Source organism: Dipodomys spectabilis, unplaced genomic scaffold (assembly GCF_019054845.1).
Source record: "Dipodomys spectabilis isolate Male_0828 unplaced genomic scaffold, ASM1905484v1 ptg000783l, whole genome shotgun sequence".
Taxonomy (NCBI): domain Eukaryota; kingdom Metazoa; phylum Chordata; class Mammalia; order Rodentia; family Heteromyidae; genus Dipodomys; species Dipodomys spectabilis.
The window spans coordinates 291,043-313,564 of record NW_024871460.1 but is presented as its reverse complement, the minus strand read 5'-3'; the positions used below and the strand labels follow the sequence as shown (position 1 = coordinate 313,564).

The window sequence follows — 22,522 nt, the reverse complement described above, 5'->3', positions numbered from 1 at the left end:
TTGTGCACGAACCACTCTATAAATACTTGCTGCTTGAAGGAAAGATGGTAGATGCTGGGGAACTGGTGGTTTCACTGGCTATTCCCTCCGGTGCTCTGGGAAATCTAAAATGTCTAGACAGGCATCCTCTCTTGGCCACCGGAAACTCCTCTTACTACTTACTTGTTGTAGGATTGTGGGCAGATGGTGAAACACAGGTCTCCAGAGCTGGGAGGCCTTGCTTGTAAAGTGCAGAGTTGTGTGAGTCATGAGGATGACCCCTCTGTCTGGGTCAGGATGATGTGTGTGCATTTCTAGCACATACCCTGACAGTGATAACTCCTATTTTTTTCATTGTTTGCCAAAGAGGTTAGTTATGGGGGGCCAAGAACACAGCACCAGAATCTGCTGTGCACCTAGGAGGGCCTTCCTGCTGGAACCCAGTATGGCAGAAGGTACCCCAGGGCAAGTCAGCAAGCCTGCAAGCTTGATCTCTCTTCTTGCTCTTATAAAGTCAGTAATGACAGCCCCACCAGTAATGGAGGCCGCACCCTCATGAGCTCATCTAATTACCTCTCCAGGGCCTCACCTCCAAACACCATTCACGCACATATTTGGGGGTAAAAATTTCAACACATGACAGTTAATTCATAGCAATATGAGAACGTTTCTGATCAGACAGACAGATATTAGGGAGAACAGGGCTCCGCCACATATATACCATTCCTGCTTTGGGTCTTTTGGCCCTTTCTGGTCCAGGTCTTGCGTGGGGAGGGAATATGTACAAGTTCTTTCTATTCTAACAGCAGTCTTGCTTTCCAGGCTGGCCTAAGAGAGGTTGCTCCCCACATCTCCTTTCCATCCTACACACGCAGAGGTCGGTTACGTTGAGGTATGAGTGCCAGGATGACCACCACTTGGGGAGATCTGTGTTTTTGACCCTGTCTCTCACCTGTCCTTCGGTTGAGCCTGTTAGGATCAAGAAGGCAGCAGGATGTGGGTAGGACACCCATCATAAAGGGACACAATTAGGATAGAGCTCTTGGTGGTTTGTGTTCATTTTGCTGGCTTGCACACAGGCCCTCACCTTTTTACCTAGCTCAAGGCTGATGCTCTACCAGCTGTTTCGCTGGTAAGTTGGAGATATGCCCCACGTTTCTTTACCTGGGCTGGATTCAAACCATGATCCTCAGATCTTAGCCTCCTGGAGTAGCTAGGACTATAGGCATGAGCTACCCATGAGTGAGTGTCTGGCTTCTTTTTTTTTGTGACTGATAGCCAGTGACTGTTCTCACATTTAGAAAACGTCTGCATATTCTAGTGCCAGATGCTAATGTGGTAACAAAATTGAGTCTGACATCTGTAGTTTCTTTGCTGATGGTCTTCAGAAGATATGCCCATTAAAAATGAGTTCCAGCACCACAGACAAGTAGAAAGTTGACATGGCCTTTCCCCCTGCCATTCTGATCTGATGGAGGCTGAGACAGAGTTAGAAGGCCTGGCCTTGGGATCCTAGCCTGACCTCACTTTTTTGAGAGGTGCCCGCAGCACCCATGGTATCTGAGGCCTTGAACCTGCCTGCCTCTGGCCTTGGGGTCCATCCTTTTGAGACTTTCAGAGGAGGCTCCAATAGGCTCAGACCAATGTCAGCTCCTCCTCCTTCTTTTTCTTCTTCTTCTTCTTTTTTTTTTTTTTTTTTGTTGGTCGTGGGGCTTGAACTCTGGGCCTGGGCACTGTCCCTCAGCTCTTCAGCTCAAGGCTAGCGCTCTACCACTAGAGCCACAGTGCCACTTCCGGCTTTTTCTGCTTATGTGGTGCTGAGGAATCGAACCCAGGGCCTCATGCATGCAAGGCAAGCGCTCTACCACTGAGCCACCTTCCCAGCCCCGCTATCAGCTCTTCTTTGCGGATGCCCAGAGGTGACACACAGGTGATTCTGACATGAGCTTCGGGCCGGTGGCTCACATCTGCAATCTTAGCTACTCAGGAGGTTGAGATCTTAAGATCGTGGTTCCAAGCCAGGTTGGGCAGAAAGTCCATGAGATGCTTATCTCCAATTAACCAGCACAATGCTAGAAGTGGAGGTGTGGTTCAAATAGTAGAGTATCTTTGAGCAAAAGAGCTCATCAGGAGCGAGAGCTTGAGTACAAGCCCCAGTGCTGGGCCTTGGGAGCACTGGGAAGAGACACAATGTGGATGCAGTCAGAGGGATGATGAGGAGATGGGTGATGGCTGCACCTGGAAGAGAAGGGCTTTGCAGGATGCATACAAGTTCACTCTTGGAGTTGAACAAGGTCTTAAAGAACTGAAATGGGAAATAAGAGTTTGGTTGCCACATCCTCAGTCCTGGGTCACCTGCTCCTCACTTGTGTGGGTGGTGTTACCATTCTGTCACCTGACACCGGTGCATGCCTGACAGGGGTTTGAGGAGATGGAGCTGTGCTAATAAACTCTTTTCTGTGCAAGGCCTCTCTCTGTTCTACAAACTAGTGTGTAAATGTGAGCGGAGGGAGTCACCTGGGAGTATGATTGTCGAGCCGTTCAAGACAGAAGTGAGGCAGTTAGGTAGCCTGTGACCAGGATCTCCCTGAAGGAAGGTCCTTGTCTTCCTTAACATGTAGCAACCCTTCCTTCCTCCGTGTCCCTGCAGGTCCCCTCCTGGCTGCAGGGAACTGACTGCCAGGTCTAGCTCCCTGGGGTTCCCCCACTGGGCCTTCGGGTGTCAGCCCCAGCTGTGGGCTTGGCTGGGTGGCTGGGTTATGCCTGTTTCACTCAGTGAGCATCTCTTTGGGTTCCTGAGGCTGCGGTCTCCATTTCCAGCAGTGGGAGGGAGGCACCGGTGAGAAGTGGCGTGGTGGTTGTTCATATTGTCTGAGGTTGGGAGAACTTGAGATGACAGGGTTGGGTCTCAGAACTTTTGCCGACTTAGTCTGTGATGGTAGGAAGTTGGAAGTGGGGAACGTTGCACTCACCCATCCTCCGCTTCGCCAGCTCCCCTCTTCTCCTAAGTTGTGATTCTGAGAGCTGCGCAAACTACCCCGGACCATGGCCAGAGAGCGGATTATGTTGGAGTCTTGCCCTTCCTCTCTTTCTCCTCTCCCCTCTCCTTCTCTCCTTCTCTCCTTTCCCTACCTTTGAAGCTGGGGCTGTTTTTCTTTGGTGATTACAAGTCATCTACTTATTAGACAAAGTTGGAGTTCAGTCCCTCTGTCCCCCCCTTTCTCCCTTTTTCCGTCCCTTTCTCTCTCTTCCCTCCCTGAGGTTCAGACTACTTTCCTCTTCTGATGATGAGTTGCACCTTACTTGGTGTGTATTTATTAGCTGTCGGAGTTGTCCTCTCGTTTCTCCACTTGGAAAGCAGCACAGTCAGGCGCTTGAGGATGCTCACACCACGCCAGATATGGCAAGTCTTTTATTTGCCTTTTCTTTTCCATTTCCTTTAATCTCTCAAATGCTCTTAGTTTCCATAATGTAGAGTAAATTCCTCTCCTTCAGACAAAGGGATTTCTGCTACTTCCACGTTGGTGACTTTTGGACTGGACACCCTCGGGGGGAGACTGCTGCTTCCAGGGGTGACTGGAGACCCCAAATGTTGAGTGTCAGGTTTTAGAGTTGTATCTGTTGTCATCGTCTTGTGCTCAATCAGAGGGCCTGATGTCTTTCATCTACTCTACCTAAGCCTCCATTTGTCTCAGGCCTCATGCTAGGAAAAGAGACTTTTTTTTTGTTGGTCGTGGGGCTTGAACTCTGGGCCTGGACGCTGTCCCTCAGCTCTTCAGCTCAAGGCTAGCAGTCTACCACTTGAGTCACAGTGCCACTTCTGGCTTTTTCTGCTAACATGGTGCTGAGGAATTGAACCCAGGGCCTCATGCATGCAAGGCAAGCCCTCTACCACTGAGCGACCTTCCCAGCCCCCAAAGAGAGACTTTTTCCCTGAATGCTTGACCCTCAGGAATGGCAGTGGAGTAGATCCAGTAGACCAGGCCTGCTTTGTAACAAGGCCCATGGGCTTCTCAGAAGACTGAGGTCTCCTTCCCAGGATGGGACCTTCCATACAGAAGGCTGTATGGAAATCTACCCGCAAAGGTCTTGGTAAGCCTGGGCAGTGTCTGTAAGCGCCTGTGTGCACAGTATGACTTGGGGAGCAGGGAAATCTACGGTACTACCCGGTTCCTATGGGGTGCTGGGTACTGAGTAGTCCTTTAGACAGTTCATAGGCGCTCGTGGAAAGCATATATGAACTCCGCTTCCCAGGCATTGGCCATCTTTTTTTTTTTTTAAATTTAATTTTAGCCAAACAATTTCCCAGAGAAATTCCCTTTCTTTCCTAAAGAAAGGTTTCCCCAGCAAGAAAGCCACACATAGAAAATGCTGTCTGCAAGAGCTGTGTTTAGGTTTGATGATACCCAGAGTCCCAGGTCAACATGCTCTGCTTGGTGCCACTTTGCAGGTGAGAGCAAGCGAGGTGCAGCATCTCCTCTGCGCCTCAGGTGTGGGGCTGCACGGGCAGCAGTCACATGCAGGAGACCATGCAATTACTCTCCCTCAGGTGGCAAGACGTTAATGGATCCAACTCCGACAAAATAAACGCTGCTTCAGACTTGCCTTGGGCCTCAGTAAATATTTAACAGTGTGTTTCCCCCATTCTCTTCTGTGCTATTAACTGAGCCACACCATAAATCCATAAATCACAGCTCTGCTTCCTGCTGTAAGCAGCTCCTCCTGGCTGACCAGGTGCCAGTCCTGATGTGAGTGATGCTGCCTCTTTCTCTCTTCGCTGCTGCCCTGTGCCAGGCACAGCTCCTTTAGGAGGTGGGAGTGAAGAGGAGCTCGCAGGAGCAGTACAGGGTGGCTTCTCCCATTTGAAGAGATGGGGACAGTTCTTAAGGTGTGCCCAGTACCTGCCACTTGATGGATGTTGATTATTTCATGTCAACTTTTCCACGTGGGTGGCTATCACGCACTCTTTTGGTAGCGTTAAACAAGAGACATATTTCTCACGGTTCTGGAGGCTGGAAGTCGAAGACAAGAGACCACACAGATTTGCCCATCTCTGGTTCATAGGGGATGTCTTCCTGCTGTGTCCTCAAGTGGTGGCAGAGACAAAGAAGGTCCTTTGGATCCCTTTTAGAACGACACGAAGCTTGTTTGAGGGCTCGACTTTCATGGCCTAATTACACCTCAGACGCCCCTCCTCCTGATGCCCAATACCATGGGGGTTCGAATTTCAACACAAGCATGTTGGGGGCATGCAAATATTGAGAACATAGCACAACCTGACAGTGGAACTATGAAATGGTAGATGCTGTTTGTGTTCATGTCACAGATGAGGATACTGAGGGTTAAAAACAGATTGCCAAGACTGCTGTAGTTGTCTATGCTTATAGTAGTCCTACCACCCAGGAGGCCGAGGCCTGAGGGTGAAAGTTAGAGGCCATGTTGCTATCCACAGCAAGACCTATCTCAAGAAAAAAACAACCCCACCCCCAAATCCACCCAATCTAAAACAACCAACAATCCCCCCAAACAAAATAAAAAAAACCCACACAGTAGAGTGTACACAATAGTAATTAGGTAGGCTAATTTGGAATCCTGTTTTAACTACCAGATGCACTTCCTCTTTTGTAGGATGGAGAGGCCAGTGACAGATAGTGCCTTGAAGGGTGGTTAGTGCTTTCATTGGGTGGCTTGGGAAAGCTGGGCCTTAAGCCCTAGAGACTGTGGAGTGGGGTATGTGTGTGTGTGTCCATCTCAGTATTGGATGGGCCTCACTTTCTCACTTGGCTTTTTCACTCAAGGCTGGTGCTCTACCACTTGAGTTATACCACCACTTCTAGCTTTCTGTTGGTTAATTGGAGATAAGTCTCAGGGATATTTCTGCCTGGGCCAGATTCGAACTGTAGTGCTTAGATATCAGCCTTTTGATTATGTAGATCACAGGGGCCATTAGTCACAAATGCCCAGCTGAGATCTATTCTTTGCTTACCTCTGGGACTGGGTTGGGGACATAAAGACATCACCTGTAGCTGGAAGAGTACTTGGTACCTTGTAGTGGCCAGCCGGGAACTGCTGAATGAGTGTGAATGAGCGAATGGGAAAGAGGCCCCCGGCTTCCCTCCCAGTGCAGGGCTGGGCCTGGAGCCAAGCCAGGGTTTTGTGGTTCTCTTTATAAAAGAAACAAAACAAAGAATGACTTCCGACCAGCTGACTTTAAACTCCTGTAGGGCCCCTCTCAGCACAGCGGGGGAGCTGGGCCGGTGCCAAGGCGGACTTCCAGGCCAGCCACCTAACTCTCTGGCTCTGTACCCCCTCTCCTCTCACCGCCTTGCCGCCTTGCCTCCCTGGCGGCTCTGAGGCGCCCTGGTGGAAGATCTGTCGGGGAGGTGCTCTGCTCCGGGAGCAGCTCACTGCGCTCCCTTGCACCTGCCCCTGGGTGCCAGCATCCTGGGAGTTACAGGCTTCTTTCCTGAACATTACAGTCTGGAGGGAAGGATGGCTCACTGCTGCTTGGGATGTGTGATTGTGACCTGACCATTGTTCCTTCTTTCCTGTCCAGGCCTAATCTTTGACCAGAGAGAGAGAGAAAGAGATAAAAGATAATCTGGAATTTTCTCAGCCCATGGATTTATAGTGAGAACTAATGCTGGAAGATGGCTGCCCTGGAGTCACAAACCCCCGCCTCCACGGGATTCGGGATGCGAGGGCTGGTGTTAAGCACCTGGCCCCGTGCAACCACGGCTGCTGTGAGGACTGGATCTCTGTACCTGATGGGAACAGGAGTGTTGGGTCCGCTCTCTGACGGCTCCCTTTGAAATGTAAGTACTGTCTTCTTCCTTTAAAGCATCTCTTGAGTGTTCTGCCCAGAGTACCGTGGGATTCGTGCCAGGGCAGCCTGGTTGTGGGTTGAAGGTTTGTGGTATGGGGTCTGGCATGAGATGGGGAGCCCAGGAAGACGGGTAGAAATTCAAATGTTCTCTTGCTGTCATGAGCTGAGGTGGAATGTAGGCGTAGGCCCAGGAGAGCCTGTCACGCCTAAGACATCACAGGTGCCTGTCACAGGCTTTCAGGGTGTAGAGAGGGCAAATGAAGGCGTTGCGGAGGATGAATTCAGACCCTGGTAGCTCCATAGGAAAGGTAGTCACAGAGGTGTAAATCTTTAGCTCTTTGCTTAGAACCACGTGATCAGTATTGTGACAGGTGTGTGTCAGCAGATGGCTGTCCCAGGTCTGAATTTCTCCAGGAAGCAAGGGCCAGGTTGCTTTCATGCCTCTCCTCAGCGGGGGTGAGCTCAGCACCCTGCCACCTTCCAGGGGCGGTGGTGCTGAGGGTCACAGAGTAGACACGGGTGTGTGTGTGTGTGTGTGTGTGTGTGTGTGTGTGTGTGTGTGTGTGTGTGTGTGTGTGTGTGTGTGTGTGTGTGTGTGTGTGTGTGTGTGTGTGGTGGGCTTTGGGCACTTAGTCAGGAGAGTGCTGGCTGAAGGTGTCTATGGAAGGGACAGTGCATTCATTGCCTGGCCCTGGACAGCTTTTCTCAGCAGAATCAGGTAGGCAGTGTGAGACTTTGCACTGGACGCTGCTGGTCAGCGTAGGCAGCCGGTGAAAGGTCACTGTCCTTGGCATCCTAGAGAAAAGCAGAGTGGGAGATTGGCAGTAGGCAGGGGCAAAACAGAGCCCTGTGTAGCTGACCAGCAAGAGATGCTCCGAGCTGGCCTCTGGGCTGGACTTGATCAGAGGGACTGGACCTCTGTGACATGTTTGTCTTAGGGCCTGGCTTCAAGCAGGAGAGTGCTAACAATCAGAGGCACTGTCAGGTCACACCATGATTGATATGGGATGGGGTCTTGGTCTGACGGTGGTTGAGTTCCTATTTCTACCATGTTGTTGGCCCTTCTCAGACAAGCCTTCCTGACCTCCCTGTGCAGAGTTCTCTGGGCGTAGTGATGCTGTTCCACAGCTTCCCGATGTGTTACACCTTCCTGTTCACTTGTGAGGAAGTGAGTGGAGTTCATTGGGTCTCCCACGGCTGGCACGTCATCTGAGGCCATGCTATGTGCCCACAGGCCGGGCACATAGCAGACACTTTGTCAGGCGTATTTGAGTTGGCCCGATGAAATGCTGACTCTTTGTCATTTTCTTTCCATTTTCCTGAAAAGGTCTGAGAGCTGGGCAGTGGTGGCGCATACTACCTCTAACCCCAGCTACTCGGGAGGCAGGGGCAGGAAAACCACGAGTCCAAGGGTAGCTTGGGCAGCATTAGCGAGAGCTCATCTCAGAAGCCAAATCCCAACAAAAGGGCTGAGTGTGGCTTACGTGATAGAGTGCTTGACTGGCAGTTGATGCAGCCCCGGGTTTAGTCTCCGGAACAGCAAAAGGTCAGAGAGAACCAAGCACTCTCTTTTTTGAGCATCTTCCAGTTTAGTTCAGCAGCCCTTTCTGTGGAGTGGTGGTATGCCCACGTTATTGCTGAGAACATTGAGGTTCTGGAGAAAGCTGAGCAGGAATCAAATTCTGCCTCATGTTTTTGTCCTAAGCAGCTGAGGGTGGAGATTTTTCTTTCCAGGTCTTCAGAACAATATGCACATTGAGAACTTCTCTGTGGCTGCTCACTGTTTTAGAAGTGACAGCCTTTAGAGGTCCCTCCTAGAGTCCAGGAGGCCGACATTAGGGCTGGGCTGAGGATGGAGGAGGATCAACATGGGGAACAGAGCTCAGGGGCTCATTGTCCAGCAGTCTCTCCTTCCCTCTCTCCACCAGGCTCCTCTACCCATTCATGCCTTCTGCCCCTTTCCTTTTATCTCTTGCTCCCAGGAGCAACCCTCTTGCAAAGATCTGGGCTCTCTTTTCCTCCTCTTAGGAGGTGACTGGTAGTACCCTGGGGTACCCAAAGACACGCAATGTTATGGCTAGACATAAGAGTGTCCAGCCAGCGGTGGACCGGAAGTTGCCTGCTGTGTCTACAGATGTAGCAATAATCACTGTTTATTAAGCCAAGCTCTGTGAGGGTATGTGGCCAGCATTGCCCCAGCCAAACCTCCAAGCAGCGCTGTGGGGTAGACAAGAGTGTTTGTCATTTGTTTTATTGCCGGAGTAAGTGGAGCACAGAGAGGCAAAGTGAGAGACCCCAGGGTACATAGTTTTGCCCAATCCCAAAGCCACAGACCGCAACATCTGGAGTGGAGAGAGTCAGCTTCTCCCCAAAGCCCTCTGACTTCGGCAGAGCTCCTCTCTGGACTCTGGGGGTGGATCCCTGTTTGGTGGGGACTCGCTGGGATGTGTGGAAGGAGATCAGAGATGACAGGTTTTGCAAAAACAGGCGACAGGACTCGGCGGCCAGGACCAGCAGCCCCACCGTGTCTCCCCTGGGACTTCCCAGGTAGATAATGGTGAGGCTGAGGCTTACTGGATCATGGCTGCCATCCTTGGTTTCCCCTTCTTGGCTTCAGGAAGCAATCTGCATTTCTGCTTACAGCTCCCAGCCTGTCTGCCTGTGCTCACCTCCCCTGTCCGTCTTTAGAGGCCTGGCAGGATGCACTTCCGGTGCATTTTCCTTGATGTGATTGACAGTACATGCAGCAGCCCTGCGGCTGCCCTCCTAGCAACACCACCTACTGCCGCCCGCCCACTGGTACTGGTTCTAGAGATGGCTTAAGGCCCTGGACCTGTCCTCCATGGGAGTGCATGCCTGCCTTCTCCTGGGCTCCCAGTGAGCACAGTGGTGGTGTGTGTGTGTGTGTGTGTGTGAGAGAGAGAGAGAGAGACAGAGACAGAGAGACAGAGAGAGACAGAGACAGAGAGCTGATGTTGACACACTTAGATGGAGCTCACTGGTATTTCATTACAATGAAGAGGGTGTGGCCTCTGGTTCATCTGTGAAGAAATAGGCTCAGGGAGTTCAAGAAAGTTGATGCAGTTTGTTATCTGTGGAAAGCACAGAAGCTGTGCTCGCAACCACCATGCCCCAACTCCCACATATTTACCTTCCTAATAAGAGCTGGTGACAGATTTCCTTCCTTCCTTCCTTCCTTCCTTCCTTCCTTCCTTCCTTCCTTCCTTCCTTCCTTCCTTCCTTCCTTCCTTCCTTCCTTCCTTCCTTCCTTTTTTCCTTTCTTTCTTTCTCTCTCTCTTTCTTTCCTTTTCTTTCCATGCCAGGACTGGGGCTTGAACTTAGACCCTGGGCACTGTCTAGGCCACTGCTCAAAGCTGGCAGTCTACCCTTTGAGCCATAGCTCCACTTCTGGCTTTTTTTTTTTGGTTAGTTAACTGGAACTGAGAGTCTCATGGACTTTTCTGCCCTGGCTGGCTTTGAACTGTGATTCTCAGTAGCTAGAATTACATGCGTGAACCACTAGTGTCTGGCTAGAGTTGCAGATTTTTGCTTAGCTCTGTGGTATCGAGGCTACCTGGCTTCCACCAGATCTTGTGCTGTATGTCCTGCTTCATGTCTGCAGAGCCTTTGATCAACTGTTACTTAATTTCAGTCTAGAAGGTCCCTGATAATGTGATTGTATAAGGTGGTCTATAGTTAGAAAACCAGAAGAATTCCAAGGCAGATAGTACCTTATAGTCCTAGAGTGCTGCTGGAATTGATTGGAGCTGCTAATCTCACTTGCCAACTCTTACATCTACTGGGCACCCAGACTTTCCCATCAGCCCCTGCATTGCTCTCTGAGGTTGAATTAGGACAGACTAAGCATTCCCTTTGCAGTCACTCGATGGCTTCTTCATTGTTTTTCATTCATATCTCCTCAATAAATGGTGGATAATATTAGTTTCCCCCATGAGCTTATTGTGAGATTTAAGAGTTCATATTCAGGTCTTAATTCAGTATCTGGCATATAATGTGTACTGAGGGAACAATAGTTGTTGTTAAACTAAATGTTGAAGTGGAATTAGATCAAAACATGTAGGCGCAGAACTGGGTGTGGTGAGTAGACTGTAATCCTAGATTTCAGGAGGCAGAGGCCAGAGGATTAAGGCCAGGTTGGGCTTTGTAAAGAGACTCACTCAAATTGTATGTATGTTTGTGTGTGTGTGTGTGTGTGTGTGTGTATGTCTATATATCTATATCTATGCAGTGTGTGTATGTATACATATGTATGTATATGTGAATATAGATCTATATATATATAGAGAGAGAGAGAAATAAAAATACTGAAGATGAATCATGCAAACAATGTTAACTATAGTTCTCAGCTTCCTAGCTAGCACAACATGCAGAGTAGGTTATACTTGTGCCTAAATTAAGGATTGGCAAACTTTTCCTACCTGGCGTCAGCATCTGGAAAACTGCCATACTTAAAGGAGTAAAGGAGTATATGTGAAGGAGTGGAAGTGGCCAGGAGCCAATAAAACTTTATTTATAAGAACAGGCTTGGGCCAATAAACTACAGTTTGTCCTTAGTTTCAATGAAGGGAGCCTGTTTGTCTTTGGAAGACAGAGACTTCTTGATCACAGGCCCTGCTGCAAATCTGTGGGAGAGGTAGTGTTTACATACGAGAGGCTAGTAAAACAGCAGATGGATGGTTATGTCACTGGCTTTTTGCAGGAAATACAGAAGAAAGCCTTCACAGGCTAGGGCCGGTCATTGTGGTGGAGCGTGTGTGTGTGTGTGTGTGTGTGTGTGTGTGTGTGTGTGTGTGTGTGTGTGTGTGTGTGAGAGAGAGAGAGAGAGAGAGAGAGAGAGAGGGAGAGAGAGAGAGAAACTGACAAGCCAGGAAACCCGAAGCCTGTGCGTTTACCTCCGCAGGAGTGCTGCACTGGCAGCTGCGGGATCTCAGTGGCTCTCTTAAGGTGTCCTCCTCTTTAGTCGCTGGATTAGAGTCTCACACTCATTCCAGAGGCTTCTGAGCCGGAAGGCCTGGGCTCTAGGCATGCTCACTCAGTGTCCTGCTGCAGAGAGCGATTATGTCAAAGACGTCCTGCCCCTTTTGTCTGATAATGTGCCCTTATTGAGAAAATGGGGTCTTTGGGGCCAAATTAACCAGGTTTTGAAGCTCTACTGGTTTATGGTCATGTGATCCTGTCCAGCTTCCTTAACCTCTCTGAGCTTCGTGCAGTTCATCTACAAATCATAAGACCTGTGAATCTCTCATTCTTACCCAAGGGCTGGCCGTCTAGTATTGGCCGTCTAATGTAGTCACTCCCCATGTGGGGCTGTACCCCACAGATCTGTCTCCCGCCAGAGCCTGTGGGCGCGAGGACCCCTGCTCCCCTCCTTCCCCCTTGAGGAAGCCTTGAGAAAACACTGGCCTGTGGAATTCCAAAGTCAGTGGAGGATCAGGATTGTTCCACGGGCCTCTGCTGGGCCGCTTTCCCCAAGCCCTTGTCACCCTTGAGCGGTTTGGAGGCCCTCAAAGGTTTAGAGCCACGGCATTGGCGATCTCCCACTAGGTGGGGCAGGGCGGTGGCGTCAGCCCCTTGAAGTGTAGGCCAGGCCGGCCAAGTTGGGGCCTCTTCTGGAACTACAGTGCAGGCTCTCTTGGGAGAAGGGAAACGACTTCCAGGCATCCACAACGAGGCCAGGGTATAAGATACAAGGCGAGAAACTTGAAAACCAAACCAAACCAGGTGTGGTGGTATCGCCCGCAGTGTGGTTGGCCCCAGAAGAGTGGCTTTAACTGGTGGACCACACTGGATTGGAGTCACTGTAGGCAGGTCACCTGAGCCGGGCCTGTTTCTGAAGCTGGGCTGTGATGCTGTATCTAGACGGGAGTGTGGTGGCCTTGGCAGTGAACCCGGATCCCAGTTGGTTCTGGTGGCCATCACCTTGCTGGAAAGTGGGTCATTTGCGGTGGCAGTGGGTTGAGGCAGGGCTAGGAGCTTCTCCCTCCTCCCTCTCTCCTAGGGTGGACCACTGCTGAGTGGGGATGCCTTCCCCTCCATCTGTCTGCCACCATCCATCCCTGCTGGGCGGGGGAGCGGGGCTCTCTACCCCTCTGCCCCCGGGGTGGAACAGCTGGAGTAGCTGCTAGTGGTGTGAGCTTCGAGTTGGACAGTTGAGCAGGGGTCGCTGGCATTAGTGAGTACACACAGCCTGCCACGAAGCTCCCCAGTTTTCTGCTCACCCAGGACCCTCAGAAACCCCCTAACTACACGTTTGGGAAACAGTAGGATGTGCCTAATTAAAAAAAAAAGACTTTTCCCCATAGAAAAATGTCTTGGGGAGAAGTTAGAAAACTCAGTACTCAGTTAAGTATGGGGCTTTGCGCTGTATGACCTTGGAGAGACCACTTGACCTCTCTGAGCCCTCATCCTGGGAAGCTGATGTGTGAAAATGAGCCAGGCAGTCCCTCCTCCTAGCGTGCTCCAGGGCTAGCATGCTCCAGGGCGGCCCTGGGAGGGGGGCGAGCTCTGCTGTCCCCAGAGAGGTCTGGAGGGAGCGCATCAGCATCAGATCGGTGACGCGGCCGTTTCTCAGTGTGGAGTCAGCCGGGGCTATTCTGGGAACTGGAGGCTCTTGCTCCTCATTTCTCATTGGAGTGCTGGGCCACTGGTCTTGTGACCCTGGAACGCACGCTGAGAGGCGAATGAGTCACCTCTGAGAGAGTGCCTGAGAGCCAGCCTGCGCGCAGTCCCTGGGGAGACCCAAGGGAGCATCTCCCCGCCAGTGCCCAGTGCGAGCCGAGCCCAGTTCCCTGGGAGGAGCCCGTTTCTCCCAGGCTGGGCAGCACTTGCTCAAGACAAGATGACGTCGCCGCACTACACATTCAAGATGATCAGCACCAGGGGCTCTGCCACAGCTGGGGCGATCCTGTTGATGCTCTGAGCTGTCTGGTGTCCTCCGCCTTCCACTGTCTTTTGGAAAGTCTCTTCAGATTCCAGAACCTTCTATGGATTTTTGGGACACTTCCTCTACATCACATGAAGTCTAGATCTGAATAAGAAGTCAGAAAGGGGGCCCTGTGTTGTGGGAGCCACTCCGGGAGATGGTGCCCTGTGCTCTGCCCTGGAGTTCAGAGCTCAGCTCTGAGTGTGAAGTTGGGGCTGTGTCAGAAGGCGGGACCTTCCCTGTGATTGGACAGTGGGGACTGGGGATGATTATGCTCTGATGGGCTACCTGTAGTGCAGATTGGTCCCAAGCGAGGATAGACAGGTGGGTCTAGGTGCTGGGCAGGCCTGTCTGTACAGAATTCCCAGACCTCTAAATGATGCATTCCTGGGGTCAATGCAGTGCTTCAAGGAAAAGATATTGATGATAACGTTTGTGTGGCGCCCCCCCCTCCCCCATCATTCTGGGGTGTGCGTCTACCTCTGGCTTTCATGAGCTCTGGACACCCAAGTGCTGGCTAGTTCCTGACAGTGACTGCACATGCCGGGCACCCACGCTAGTCACTCAGCAGTTGGAGGACCCGGAGCTCAGGTGCCAAGAGCTGAACTGGCAGGGCCCGGTCATCTTGAGCAGCTCTGAGGTAGATGCTAAATCTCCTGGATTTGAGGCAGGGAGAGGAGACTGCTGACCTGAAGGCAGGGTCCGAGACATAACGTGCAGGCCTCAGTAGAAGTGGAAATGCAGGGCCCCTTGTTCAAAAATGGCTAAGGGTTTTTAGGCAAGGACAGCAGAGTGGAAAGTTAAGCCTGGCTTTTCAGAGCCAGAGGTGACGGGGGAAGGTAGGGAAGGGGCAGATGGGCTGCTTCCCTGGCCCTAGAAATCCACGACCAGCCTGTGTTCCAAGTGTTCGCAGAACCCTGGTGATCTCTGCGCAAGCCTTTAGGTTCTTTTGCTTTGGTGTTAACTGGGGTTTGAACTCAGGGCCTCACCCTTGCTGGAAAGGTCCTCTACTACTTTAGTCAACTCCCCAGCCCTTTTTACTTTTATAAGATAGTGTCTTGGTTTCTATCTAGGTCAGCTTAGACTGCAATCCTCCTATTCCTGCTTTTATTTATTCCTGTTGGCTGGAATGACAGGCACTCTACCACGCTCAGCTTTGTTGAAATGGAGCAACTTTTTGTTCAGGCTTGCCTTCAACTGTGAGGCTCTCAGTCTTAGCCTCTCGGGTAGCTAGGCTTTCAGGCATAAGCCATGGTGCCTAGCTTTGGGTTCTTGTAGGTTCTTACAGTCTTTGAGGAAGACTTCGTTTCCCTTGTCTTTCCAAGACTCACAAACACGGGTGGATGCTTCAGGGCCAGAGTGGAGCCACTTCACTGTGTAGCTTGATGACATCATGTTTTGAGGGTGCAGGGCTGGGATTGTACTCACACCCCTGCCTAGCCTTCTTACCTGAACTTCTGTGTTGAGCTACAGAGTCTCTACTAGGAGTTGATTAGTTTCAGGGTGTCCTGAGGTTTTATCTAGGAGTCGTCCTGACTTTGGGAGAGGATTTCCTCTAGGGCTTGCATTTCCTGTGGCATCCTTTTGTCACCAACAACCCAGCTCTTTTGTTTAATCCGACGTAGAAATCATGAGAGGCAAACAAAATTCCTTAATCACATGGCTCATGCTTGCCGGGGGCAGCCTACAAGATGGGGGTGCCCAGGTTGCTCTCAAAGAAGCAAAGGGGTAAAGCTGTTCGGTCTAACATGTCCACGGTCCCCAAACCAGGAGTGTTGAGAGCTGGACATTCTATGCTTGTGAGGAGGCTGAAGCTGGGGGCAGAAAGAGCTACCCCAGGGGGGCAGAATCCTGTCTTGTTCAACACCATGGGAAATAAGGCCTACCTTATTCCGTCTCAGTCCGCAGCACAACCCAATAACGTTTGTGCATTGGTCGATGCCTGTGTGTCTAAGTAATGCTGGTTGAGAGCCGACTTGGTGGGGCAGTGTGCTGAGGATTCCTCCCTGGCTTCCACTGACTCCGTGCATTTATTCTTTGCTGGTCTTTCACATGGCTTCACCTCATTTCGTTGCTGTAGTCATCCAGCTATCCTTTCACAACTGAAAAAATGAGGTGCAGGAAGTCTCTTACTCTAGGTTTACCCAACATCGAAGTCTCAGTCTTCCTTGTCACATGCAGCCATGGGCCTGTGGTCCTGTGCACGTTATATAATGAATGTCTCTTGGTCTCTTTCTCCCCACCTGTAAACTGGAGCCCTAATAATCTCTCTATGTGGGAAGATTCTGAGAGTTAAATGAGGTACAACCCTAGTCTTCAATGATGCCAGGTCAGTGTTGTGGTCACCACCTTTCAGATGACGTCACAGTGGTTCAGAGAGGGTCAGTAGCTTGCCGGTGGTCACGTGGACAGTTTGGGGTTGCCTTTGGAATGGGCCTGGCCAGACTTCTTTTCCCTCCTCTGCCTTCATGGACAGACCCTAATGGCTACTTGGGATGCCTTTTTTTCTTTGCGTAGATTCCTTTGTCCTCACTGATAACCTGAGGAAATCTTGAAAGCCTGAGCGAGATAGGGAGGAAGGGGGAGGGAGGTAGTGGGGGAAGGCCTGGCTGCCATTTGTGGAGTTAATTAAACCGTTCCTGGCGATTCATCTGCTCTCTAGTTAGCACCAGAATAAATCCTCCAAATGGCCGTGGGGGTTTCCAGTTGACAGTGCATTTCATACCAGACAGTTCCAGCATTTTGCATCTTCTCGAATATGATAAATGTTAAGATAGCAACAAACATCAGGAGACAAGAGAAAATGGGGTGAAGTTGAGGCTTAGGCTGAGCAGATTGTGCCCCATTGGTGTGATGTGTGGGTGAGAAATGGTCTTGAAGGACTTGGGCCTTGGTTCCTTCATTCCTTCCTGTGCTGTCTTTTGCTGCTAGATGCTGGGGTATGAGAACAGGAGGGGCGTACACTGTTCTGTTGCCTGGAGAAGCCCGAGTTTTCCTGGTGTTTGTGTTGTGTGAGGCTTGAGCCTGGTTCCCCTGTACCTGTCAAGGTCATGAGCACACTCATCAACGGCCAGGTTCTCAGGTGATTCTTACCCTTAACTGGGTGTCTACTACTACGTGCCAGGGTTGAAAGGATTCTCTCAGCAAGTTCAAAAGAGAAAAGCCATATCATCAGTCATACCGCATGGATGAAAACAGAGGCACTGAGGGCTTTAATTTAGAATTAAAGAATGCAAGGCATCCATTCTTCCTGGGGCGGTGCCCGGGGAGGAGGGGGCCAGGGGACTCCCCAGTACACCCTCCCTGGCTGCCTGCTTCCTACCCGGGAATGCCAATACACGGTGAGTGCAGTAAATAGATTCTGGATACAGATGGACAACCAGGGATCCTCTGCCCTGCAGGAGGCCAAGCCTTCGTGCCAGATGGAAGTGACATGACAGGAGTCCGCCGTCCTGCAGGATTTCCGGAAGTTCTAAGCCATTGCCAGCCAGTACTCCGGAGGATGGCAGGAAGTTCTACCCCAGCTCTATTTGCCTGTCTCAGGGACACAGAGAGGGCGTAGCAGGCACAGGAGAGCGGGCAAGCAGAGAGCCTACTGCCAGGCGTTCAGGCCTTCCAGGGATTCCTGGCTTCTTGCACAGTGCCTCAGATGGGCAGATCTGGGTTGTGAAGTTTTCTGTAGAAAACTCTAATGCAGACTTGGTATTTTCCCACAAGGGCCTCCTCATGTTAAACCTGGCCTCCTCATGTTTTCTGAGCTCTCACTCCAGCCTGTGGGTTCTGGGTTTTCTGGGATGTTCTGTAGGTAGTAAGGAAGGGGTGCTTGGCAGGGTCCGGTAAGGGTGGGAGTTGAGGAAAAGGGAAAAAATGAACCTTCCCCACCCAGCGTCTTCCTGATTTGGGTTCCCTGGAGCTGAAAACAAGGGCTGATTCACGTGGCTCCAGGGCCCTCCCTGGCCTGAATCTGAGGCCCTGTGCCTTCCAGTGACTAAGGAGGAAATTCCATTGCAGTTATAGTGAGCTGTGTGCTGTTCATGGCATTCTCTATCTCAGTTTGATGGCTGCCTCATCTTTCTGGAATTTGCCCTTGATTGGGTGGGGGGTGATGGATGTTGGTGAATGTGTGATGCAGCTCCATAAAACACAACCAAATTTCTTCTATACAGAGTCACAGTGGGTGCTGGGCTGCAAGTTTTCATGATGCTTGGCTTTCTGGAACTTTAGACCTTAACTGTTTCTATGTCTACTCCCATTATCCATCCTTCAATGCTATTGTCATCTTTGTCTTATTCCTTCTTTCTTCCTACTTTTCCCTTTCTCCTCTTCCCTCTCCTCTTGTGTGTGTGTGTGTGTGTGTGTGTGTGTGCATGCACACCAGTAGTAGGATTTGAACTTAGGGCCTCACACTCTTGCTTACTTAGCTTTATCTGCTCAAAGCTGGCATGCATCCATTTGAGCCATACTTCCTAATCCTGCATTTTGCTGGTTCCTTGGAGATAAGCATCTTACAGAATTGTCTTCTTCTGCTGGCTTTTAGCCTCAAGCTTCAAATCTCAGCCTCCCAAACAGCTAGGATTATAAGTGTGAGCCTCCGGTACCTGGAGTGTGCCTTCTTCCTATCCGTTGCTGAGACTGCCACTTAAAGCATCCTTGTGTGGGACCCTGAGGTCCAATCTGATCAGACTGGAGGAACTCCAGCGCAGTGGAAGAGCCACTTGCTGCTTGGGGACTAGGAAAGAACTGGGTCTCTGTCCTAGAGATAAAAGCTGATGACCTGTTCTGCTGGGGAGTTTCAGACTCTGCCTACCTCTCCTCTTCTTAGTCTCCCCCGATCGAGGTGTTGAATTCAGTTGCAATGTTTGCAGAGTCCCTGTAACTTCCCTGGCAGCACTGTTGCTCTGACTTAGTTCACAAATGCCTCTCCTCACCTCTTCCACCTCCCACCTCCCCAAAGGGCCTGTGCACATTTTTCTAATAGGCACCCTAGTTGGGGTTGGACGCAGGGCCTGAGCTTTTTTGCTCAAGGCTAGCACTCTACCACTTGAACCACAGCACCACTTTGGGCTTTTTGGTGCTTAATGGGAGACCAGAGTCTCATGGACTTTCCTGCCCCAATGGCTTCACGCTGTGGTCCTCAGATCTCAGCCTCCTGAGTAGCTAGAATTATATATGTGAGCCACTGACACCCAGACTATTTCTCACCTTTTGGTTGTTATCTGGAGATAAGAGTCTCACAGACGCTTTGAACCTAGATCTTCTCATCTAGATTTTTAAAAATCTCCTTTTGTTAGTAAATCTCTGTTCAATGAGTGAGTTGTGAAGCCTGACCAGTCAGATCAGTTAAATGGTTTCCTGGAAGTGATAATTATATTAGTAACAAATAATAATAGCTGACATTTATCTAGTACTTATTAACTCCTGGGCAATCCTAAGTAGGCTTCATCTGTTAGATAATTTCATTCTTGTAATAATCCTAAGAGATTCAGTACTATTAATTAGCTCCATTTTTACAAATGAGAAAAACGGTGTATCAGAGAGGTTATGCATAGTGTCTCACGTCACACAGCTACACATTGCTGGACTGCTGTTCTAACCTCAGAGTGTGGCTCCTGAGCTTGAATCTGCCAGATGGGCGGGCTGGGGAGGGAGATGGTAACTGATTTGACATTAGTGTGGGCGAAGGGCCATTCCTATGCTTTGCTTTGGGGCCTGTTTGCTGGCTTCTTGGTGGGGAGAAACAGGGCTTTGCCTTAAGCCCCCTGGTTGTCAGTTCTCGACCTGGGGCTGGCTGGACCCGTGGACCCCCAGCTCTCCGTTCTCCTGCTCGGACGGCGCGGTGTCCTAGAGGAGGCTGGCAGGAGGCCTGCCGGACCCCAGCGGCAGTTAGAGCTCATTGAGCTCCCAGTGACGTCTCAGTGATCTGCATCACCGTGTCCTCCTGTCACGTGCTTTCCCAGCCCGTGTCACGGGTAGGTCCTGTTGTGTCTGCTGCAACTTGGTCTGCGAATGCTGTGGGATGGCCCTGCCTCTGAGCGCACAGCAGAGTGGCCACAGACCCCAAGGCACAGCCACCAGCCAGGCCGGCTTCGAGAAGGTGCCACAGGGCCCAGCCGTGGTCTGAGAGTAACCACCCAGCACCCGAGGCCTCTGGGGAGGGGAGCTGGAGGTCCTGGGATGGGCTGGCCAGTGCAGAGGGCTGTATTTCTTCCTCCCTGGATCCTGTGTCTCCCTGGGAAACGGAGGTCTGGCGGAAGGCCAGACCATGAGCAGAGCTAAACGTCAGCCATGTTGGATAGCCCTCCTGCCCCCTGCACCGTCCCGTGTCTCTTTACTTCTCAGGGGCTGGGTGAAGAGTTGAGGCTTTCTCTCATAACCAGGGGTGGGGCCTGGCTTTTTTTTTGCTTTTGAATCCCAGATGCCTCTTATCTCAGGCCAGGAGAAACTGAAGAGCAGCTTTAGGTTTCAACTGAACCCCGCTGCAGGGTGACTGGTAGAGCTTGGTCAACCTGGATAAAGAGTGGGTGTGGCTCAGTATGTGTGTGGGGAGGTGGGGGGACATTGGTGGATGGGGCCTGGGGCTGGGAAGGTGATGGGCTTCTGTTGGAGCCGTTGTGTGAGCCATCCGGCCCTTCCTTGCACGTCTTCGAGGGGAGGGCCTCTGGATGCCACGTGTTTTAAAAGTCTGGGATTGGGTGGCCTTCAGCATTTGCAGCTGGCGTTTGGCTCACGGCCGAAATCTGTACCGTACAGAATGCTGAGAGTTACGTACAGATGGGCAGGTCAGGTACATTCTGAGCCTTTACCTGGCAAACCGTCTTAAAGATGCTTGCTCTGTCCTCACGCCCATTTTACAGATGGAGGAAACTAGCCCAAGAGGAGCCGAGTGTCTTCTGAGCACAGGCAGGAGCGCACTCTGCCCAGTACAAGGGTAGCTCTGGTCCTGTGTGGGCGCGATTGCACGGTAGCCCTACAGACACGTTTGATGAGTGCCAGCTAGAGAGAGGAGAGCTAGGCTCTCAGTGTCTAGGAATTTGCTAGAAATTGTAAACGGTGGTCCTGAAACCCCCCCCCCCCCCCCAAATAGGAGATCATCGCTCCATCCCCTCCTCGTTTCTTGCCAAGTGGAGGCTCACGCAGCCCACATCCTCTCCCTGTCTGTTGGGTTCTTGCTCAGGTGGTCCCTTGGGGACCGTTCCGTGTGACGTCATCCCCAGGGTCGGGACAGCGTCTTCACCACGTCTCTCCCCAGCACCTAACAGGTCAAGCCAGGATGCCAGGTGTGCCCGCCTGACCCTCTGTGCTGAGCCCTGGGTGAGTCATTGAGTGGTAGGCCACCCCGGGGACCGCTTGTGACTGCAACAGGTCTCTTTGGTGAAGGTGTGCCCATGGAGAGCCTGACACTCGGGGAGACAGTGCGGCGCGGGGCCCTGGTCGCCTGTGAGCCGTGCACACCAGCGCCAGGTAATCACAGCCTCTCCAGGGGCCTCTCAGACCTGTGCTCCCTTCCTGCCGCCGCCTGTCCTCCTCTGTGTTCTGGGGAGAAAAGGGACTACTGTCCTGGAAGTCTCCTAGGCAGGCACTCCATTCATGACCTTTTCTCCTCTCCATGGCTCCTTGCTTGGCCCTGGACCCTTTTCTATAGTTCCAGCAGCCTCTGCGAGGGGAGATGAACCTCAAACTTGCAATGCTGTCACTCTTCAGGCCCAGGCCCAACCTTCCCAGCACTCTGCCTCTTGTGGCTCCTGTTACCACCAATGAATACACGTGAGGGAGCGTATGTGTGTTTGTGGCAATGCCTCCCTCTTCCTCCCCATGCCCCAAAGCAACAGTGGATATAATTAAAAAGACAACGAACATTAAGAAATGAGCAAAGTTGGGCACCACGGTTCATGTTTGAAATCCTAGTTACTTAGGGGGCTAAGACCTGCGAATTGTGATTTGAAGCCAGTCTGGGCAGGAAAGTGTGAGACTTTTAGTTCCCATTGACCAGTTGAGCTGTGGCTCACTTCTTTGAGTGCCAGACTTGAGTGAAAAAGCTAAGGAAAAGTACCCAGGCCCTGTGTCCAAGCCTCAGTACTAAGGTGTGTGTGTACCCACGTGCGCGTGCGCACACACACACACACACACACACACACACACACAAGCAAAGGACTTAAACACACATTTTTCCAGAGTGACTCAATGTATCCATCCACCCATCCATATACACACCTACTCATCCAAACATCTGTCCAAACATTCATCCATCCATTTATTCTTCTACCCATGCATCTGTCCTTTCTTCCATCTATCCATGTACCCACCCACTTAACCATCCATCATTGGTCCGTCCGTCCGTCCGTCCGTCCGTCCGTCCATCCATCCATCCATCCATTGGTGCCCTGAAGATGTAGAGAGAATGATAACAGATTTTGGTCATGCGCTTACAGGCCCAAGTGGGTGACAGTTATGTGAATAAGAAGGAAAAATCCAAATGTACTGAGTGCTGGGGCTGGGCAGGTGGCTCAGTGGTAGAGTGTTTGCCTTGCATGCATGCTGATTCCGCAGCACCACATAAGCAGAAAAAGCCAGAAGTGGTGCTATGGCTCAAGTGGTAGAGCACTAGCGTTGAGCTGAAGAGCTGAGGGACAGTGCCCAGGCCCAGAGTTCAGGCCCCACGACCCACCAAAAAAAATGTACCAATTGCTGTGATTCAGAAAAATGTAGGCTGTTCTCATAGCCATGGAGGGAGCAGGCCAGCAACCTCTGAGAACCCTGTAAAGAGACATGGGCTG

At 51.2% G+C, this 22,522-nt stretch overlaps 1 long non-coding RNA gene across 1 annotated transcript in view; it reads left to right on the top strand.

Annotated features, from left to right (window-relative positions):
* The first annotated feature begins 6,536 nt into the window (after positions 1 to 6,536).
* Positions 6,537 to 22,522, top strand: part of LOC122102458 — a 125,341-nt gene continuing 109,355 nt past the window's right edge. The window contains exon 1 of the long non-coding RNA XR_006146495.1: positions 6,537 to 6,794. This is a non-coding gene — a long non-coding RNA (uncharacterized LOC122102458). The remainder of the gene's footprint in view (positions 6,795 to 22,522) is intronic.